Source organism: Panthera tigris, chromosome A1 (genome assembly GCF_018350195.1).
Source record: "Panthera tigris isolate Pti1 chromosome A1, P.tigris_Pti1_mat1.1, whole genome shotgun sequence".
In the NCBI taxonomy this organism is placed as follows: Eukaryota; Metazoa; Chordata; class Mammalia; order Carnivora; family Felidae; genus Panthera; species Panthera tigris.
The window spans coordinates 167031781-167038312 of record NC_056660.1 but is presented as its reverse complement, the minus strand read 5'-3'; the positions used below and the strand labels follow the sequence as shown (position 1 = coordinate 167038312).

The following is a 6532-nucleotide window of genomic DNA, read 5'->3' as shown; positions in this document are numbered from 1 at the left end:
GCTTGGTTTCAGAACTCCTTCCCTCTACAAATGATAAAAAAGGTATTTATTGTGTTCACATTTATGTCTTTAATTCACTTAGAATTTTTTTTGAAGTATGAGAGGTAGTTTTATGGTTTTCCATATGGATGGTGAAGCTACTTACAATGCTTGCTGGTTTTTAAGGTCACCTCTGCATGCACTGAAGTCTGAAGTAAGATTAGGTGTTTCCATTCTTTGATAGTCTGGCTTCTTTTCCATTCACTGAGATGTTGCTCTTCCCCTAACACCACATTTTTTAAAAATGTATTTATTTATTTTGGAAGAGAGAGAACGTGCACATGGGGGGGGGTGCAGGGTGGGGCAGAGAGGAAGAGAAAGAGGATCCCAAGCAGGCTCCAACCTACCAGCACAGACCCTGACTAGGGGCTTAAACCCTGAGATCATGACCTGAGTCGAAATCAAGAGTTTTGAAACCAAGAGCTCATCTGACTGAGCCACCCAGGCACCCCTAACACCACATTATTTTAGTTGATATAGTGCTACATTAATCATGATAGCTGATGGAGCAAATCTTTGTTTCTTTCTTCTTCTTCAAATTTGTCTTGGCTATCTTTGGACTTTTGTGCACTTATATGAATTTCATAATCAGTTTTTAGAAAATCTTTAAAATGATAAAGTGGTAATTAAAATGTGTAATATAATCTATTCTTATATCAAATCATTAAATCTAATTTATTGCTCATTAGTCAATATTAATGATATCCTGCCATGTCCTGACACTTAACTTCTTTGAAAAATAAGCTTATTATGTTCCCTTTCTTCTACAAATAACTACTATCTCTTGATTTCAGTAATTTTCATGCCATTTTCATTCTCCCAACTCATGGGCCTCTTAATATCCATTCCTGCACCAACTTAACAGATTCAGTCCTTCCTGGTGTCCTGTTGCGAGACTGGCTTTGTAAATGTACCTCTTTGTCTATCTTAGTCCTCCTCTGCCTGTTTCCCATTCTGATACATACTACAAAGAGCTTGAGGAACAGCTGTTTCCCTGGTTTAATCATGTCACTTTTATGCCCAAGAACTTAAACTCTTATTTGCCATAGGTCTTGAGTGACCCTCAGAGACCGCACATCCAATTTCACCGATGAACACTGAAATCCCAGAGAGGGTTTGGTCTGCCCAGAGTCACAGAGTTAATCAGGAGAGGAATTAAGACTTTAAGGTAAAACTTAGTCTAGAACACAGGTCTTCTGACTCCTGAACTGATTCTCTCTACATTTTGCTCTCCTCTACTGAACCTTCAGATATTATTTCCTAAATGGTGTCAACACTGCATTGATTTTATTTCATATAAATCCCCCAAAGGAACTTCCCTTTCTTAGTCTTACCTCAAATTGTGACTTGTTCCTTCCTACTGCTTTGGAAATACAAACTTTTACCTTGAAATCAAATCTCTTTACTTTCCACAGAGCTATAGCTCGCCTTCTTGGAAACATGCACCTTTTTCAGGGTACATAACTTTGTTATCCTTATTCGTTGTCCTAACAATGATGATAAAACCACCACTTATTACATACTTACCATGGATCTACCTCCTAAAAGACATGACATCACCTTGCTTTGCTCCACAGATACAGGATTTGAAAGCCACAGAGGTGAAGTAACATGCCCAGGCTTCCACAACGTGGAGTAGAACCCTAGTCTTTAGCAGTCCAGAGTCTGTGAGTTTACGACTTTGTTCTGTGCCTCCTAACACTAAGAATTCGACACTTTTTGGCTTACTCTAGCTTACTCTTGAGTTCAGTTGCATTTACCCTTAGCTGCGTTGGGTATATTCTTAATGTTTGTGATAAATGTAAGTTCTTACATTCCAACTAGACTCTATATCCTCTGAATACAGGATTATTAAGATTTTCTTTAGATTGCCCTCTTCCTTCAGAGCATCTGGTATGAAGCTCTGCTCTGGGCCCCCCTGTGACTAGTGAGCGTCCCTCTCACAATCATCCAAGAGACTTCCATGTTGAAAAATCTCCCATTATGGCAGAGACTAAAACTGGAACCAATAATTTTTATGACAGGGTGAATAGAATGCCACTGATAAAACATATTTACTATATATTTTAGCACAATGACTTGTTTGCTGTTACATGGATAAAGTCCATGAAAAAGCTCTCTGATTCCTCGTTACTTATAGTTTCCCTACCAATATTATATGCTGTTAATTGGAAACAAATTTAGCCTATCGTGTAAAATGCATTATAAACAATTCTGAGTGGATTTTACTTTAAAAGTGACTTTGTGAGAAGAAAACACAAAAGCACATGAAATTACCGAGATGAAGAAGATGTTTAAATATAATTCAGTTTGAGGCCCACTGTTCACAATGCTCGAATAGTATTTTCCGCGAGCTGGAATTAGAGCACTCTGTGGCCAGGCTTGGACAAGGAAGAAAACTTTTTCCTCTCTCTACTTCATCTTGAACAATCACCTTGTAGCAGTGAATAAGCGGGGCTCAGATAAATTTTCAAAAGTCCTAATTAAGGGGGATGTGGTCCGTGGCAGGACTTGGAGAACTCTGCAAAACAAGAGGCTGAGGATGGCATTAGTGATAAAGCAGAGTCTCTGCGGATCCTGCCCCTCCACGGGAAAAGCTACCACCTGGTAGATGCTGTCTGTCACCATAGGTAAAGGAGACCCTAACAAGCTGCTGGACAGGATGTCCTCAGATGCCTTTTTCATATAGATCTACCGGGAAGAGCACAGGAAGAAACATCCAGACTCTTCTATCAATCTCACCAAATTCTCCAAGAAATGTTCAGAGAGATGGAAGACCATGTCTGCAAAGGAAAAGTCGAAATTTGAAGGTATGGTAAAAAGTGACAAAGCTCGCTCACAGATGAAAAATTGTGTTTCTCCCAAAGGTGACAAGAAAGGAAAGAAAGAAAATCCCAATGCTCCTAAAAGGTCTCTGTCTGCTTTCTTATTGTTTTGTTCTGAACATCATCCAAAGATCAAAAGTGAACACTGTGTTTTATCCATTGGGGATACTGCAAAAAAAATGGGGTGTAATGTGGTCTGAACAGTCAGCCAAAGAAGGTAAGGACTATATGACCTGAAAGCAGCTAAAGCTAAAGGAGAAATATGAAAAGGAAATTGCTGCATTTTGTGCCAAGGGCAAAAGTGAAACAGGAAAGAGGGGCCTTGGCAGACCAACAGGTTCAAAGAAAAATGAACCAGAGGATGAGGAGGAAGAGAAGGAAGAAGATGAAGAGGATGAGGAAGAAGATGAAGAATAAATGACTATCCTGTAATGATATGTGTGGAGTGTGTGCTCAGGGAACTGTTTTGCTAAGAATGTGAATTCCAGTGTGGCTCAATATTAGCTTCGGTATAAAAACCATACAGATTTTATTAATTTCTTGACTTGTGTGTTGTAGCACAGCAAACTTGTAGGAATTAATATCAATAGTAAATTTGGGGTTTTTTTTAGGATGTTGCATTTTGTGGTTTTAATTTTTTTTTTTTTTTTTTTAATTTGAGGCAGGGGGTGGGGGCAGTGGGCACAGAGACAGAATCTTAAGCAGGCTCCATACTCAGCACAGAGCCCAACATAGGGCTTGATCCCACAAGCCTAGGATCGTGACCTGAGCCCAAATCAAGAGTCAGACATTCAACTAACCACCCAGGTGCCCCTACATTAAAAAAAAAAAAATTTGTAATAAAATTATATATATTATATTTTTAAAGGCCTAATTAAAAGATACTTACAGAATTGTAATGTTGTTGGGCTTTTTATTATAAAATTTATTAAATGGGCTTCTAAAAATTAATAGGCTTTATTTTTTAGAGAAGTTTAAGGTTTGTAGGGGCAACGAGTAGAAAGTTCCCCTATAGCCGCCTCCACTCACACCCCTGTCCCAGATTCCCCAATCATTAACATCTTGCATTAGTGTAATACATATGTTATTGATGAGTCAGTATTGACACATTATTGTTAGAGTCTATAGCTTACATTAGCGTTCATTCTCTGTATTGTACCTTCCATGGGTTTTGGCAAAATGACATGTGTCCATCATCACAGTATCACCAAAACAGATTTTAAGCTAACAAAATATAAAAAGAAGACTAGAAGACACCATTATGAAATATTTAACTGGTGAAACAAGTTAAGTAAACTGAAACTCAACCAAAAAGTTAGTGAACTTATTCTTTATAGGTCCTACCAGACAGAAAAGCAATAGAGTAAAAATTAAGCAGTCTTTTCTTTGAAAATTGTAGTTATTTTGACAAACAGTGCCGTCAAAACAGCAAATGTGAACGCCACATACTCTAGCTCATTCTCTTTCGTGTACTGTTCTCAAGGTTTGGTGTGAATACTTCATAAAGTATGTCTTCCCTCGAGGATCGCATAGCCATTTAATTTCTGCTCTGGCATTTGGCCTACTGTGTTTGTAAGGTTCTATTGAGAAATGGAATTGATGATTTCTTCCATAACCACAAAGAAAAATTGAAAGTTACTGATTTCAAACCACTATTATAACCTTTCATGTTTTTCTGGAAAAATGTTTTCTTTCCAAAATGGAAAAGAAAAAAAAAAAAAAAAAAGAATTCCCTATTAAATGTCTAACCATTCGGTATCAACCCATCTTTTGCAATGTTGAAATTTCACCTCAGACTTGGCCAGAGGAAGGCTGGAGTTCCCCATCTGTAGTTTGGAATCTACCAGATGTTGCTGACTAGCCTGATAGATCTCTATTAGGTTCCTGCTTGTGGAGGCATTATTGTCAAGGAAAAGAGTGGATTTCACATCCAGGGCTGACCCAGTTTGCCCCCCAGAGCAATTTTCTTGTCAGTATAGACTCACTGCTCTTGTCTCAAAGACTTCCCTCCCCAACCTCTACGGTCCCCTTGAGGACTTACATGAAGTCGGCACTGATACTTTTCCCACTCTTTCCATTTGTGTGAAGACCAAAATAAGACTTTTTTTGGAGAATCAAAATCCAAGTTGTGATGTACAGAATTTCGTCTAGAGCAATGGTTCTCAAGTGGGGGGCAGATTTGGTCCCCGGGAGATATCTAACAATATCTGGAGAGATACTTTTCGATTGTTTCAGACGGGGGCTGGGGAGGGTACTGCTGGCATCTAGGAGGTAGAGGCCAGGGATGCTGCTAAGAAGCCTGCAGTGCACAGGGCAGCCTTCCACATCAAAAGATTAATTGACGCTAAATGTCAGTAGTACTGAGGCTGAGAAATTATGCTCCAGAGTTTTAGTCACACAGCCATTTTTGCCATTCCAGGTTGAAATACTTTGCATTTCAAAGTATTGCATTTGTTGAAATATCAAAACATTACATCTTGACTTTTTAAAAAGTTACTGTCCAGTAATAGTGGAAAATAATGTTTTTTTTTTTATTATTACCTTGCTCAAGAATAAAGCAACCACATTTGTAAAGTAGAAAACCTTAGTTGTCACTCAAAATGCAAACTGTCATAAGGGACAAGAGATTAACTGATTCCACTGCCAACTTTTATAGTGTCATTATTTTCCCCTCTAACTACCTCCTTAATATCTTTGCTGACGAAGATGTTTTAAAATGGAAGACAATTAGAGGCTTTTTGTTTATGAAAAATGAAGTGTTCAGGCACAAAAGCATGCACAGTGGACCTCTTATAGAATGTTTAAAATCTCCTTTCATTAAAAGATGTTCTTAAGTGGCCATTTGTCACCTAATAGGAATTCCTGTTGTTGCAACTGTTGTTTTTATGCATAAACACCAGCATCTGTAGATTTCCAGGATATCCTTTACAATTTCACACCCTTTAATTTCATGTTGGGTTGACTTAGATGATTTTTCCCTCTTAAAATCACATTATGCAAAAGTTTATCTGAGAATACACTAGAAAAGCCATTGTAAATCTGCAGTCAGAGAACTAGATCCTAGGCACAGATGAGTTCTGTTTAGCCAGGATAGAATTTAATTTAGATTTTTAAAAATCAGTTGTCAATATTTAAAAAATGAACAGACTGCTCGCAAGAATCTGGATATCTCTTTTTTCTTGAAAAAAGAAAAGAGCATTTGGGACCAGTATTCCTCCATGGCAACAGTTCACTGCAGGAGAACGGCAGCTGGACACTTTTGCCAGGGCAGGCTCACGCCAGCTTGCTCTATTCCTGCCCAGCTTGCTTCACTCAGTCACCCGGCCAGGCTGCTCCCAGCGTCCTTTGAATTTGCAACCCCTGCTCCATTACAAATGAGTTCTGCAGGTACAAACATTTGGTGGTTAGTAGAACCCAGTCTTTGGCTCATCAACCAATTTAGCAACTCATATTCGAAGGAAGATGGAGAGCTGAGGCAGTTCAGGAGGGTGCTAGGAAATGTGATGAAGAGAATGCAGAGCTTGAGCTGTGACTGAATGGAAGGAGAAGGGAGGGTCGTGAAACGAACTGTACCTGAGACTGAAAACAGATTCACTTCCTCGGATCAGGCCCTGCCAAGAAATCTTCTGGACTTTGGTGAGAAGAGGGCAATCCAGGTAGTAAACATG

The 6532-nt window shown here is 38.9% G+C and overlaps 1 pseudogene; it reads left to right on the top strand.

Moving 5' to 3' along the window:
- Positions 1-2650: 2650 nt before the first annotated feature.
- Positions 2651-3281, top strand: LOC102956901 (annotated as a pseudogene).
- Positions 3282-6532: the final 3251 nt, after the last annotated feature.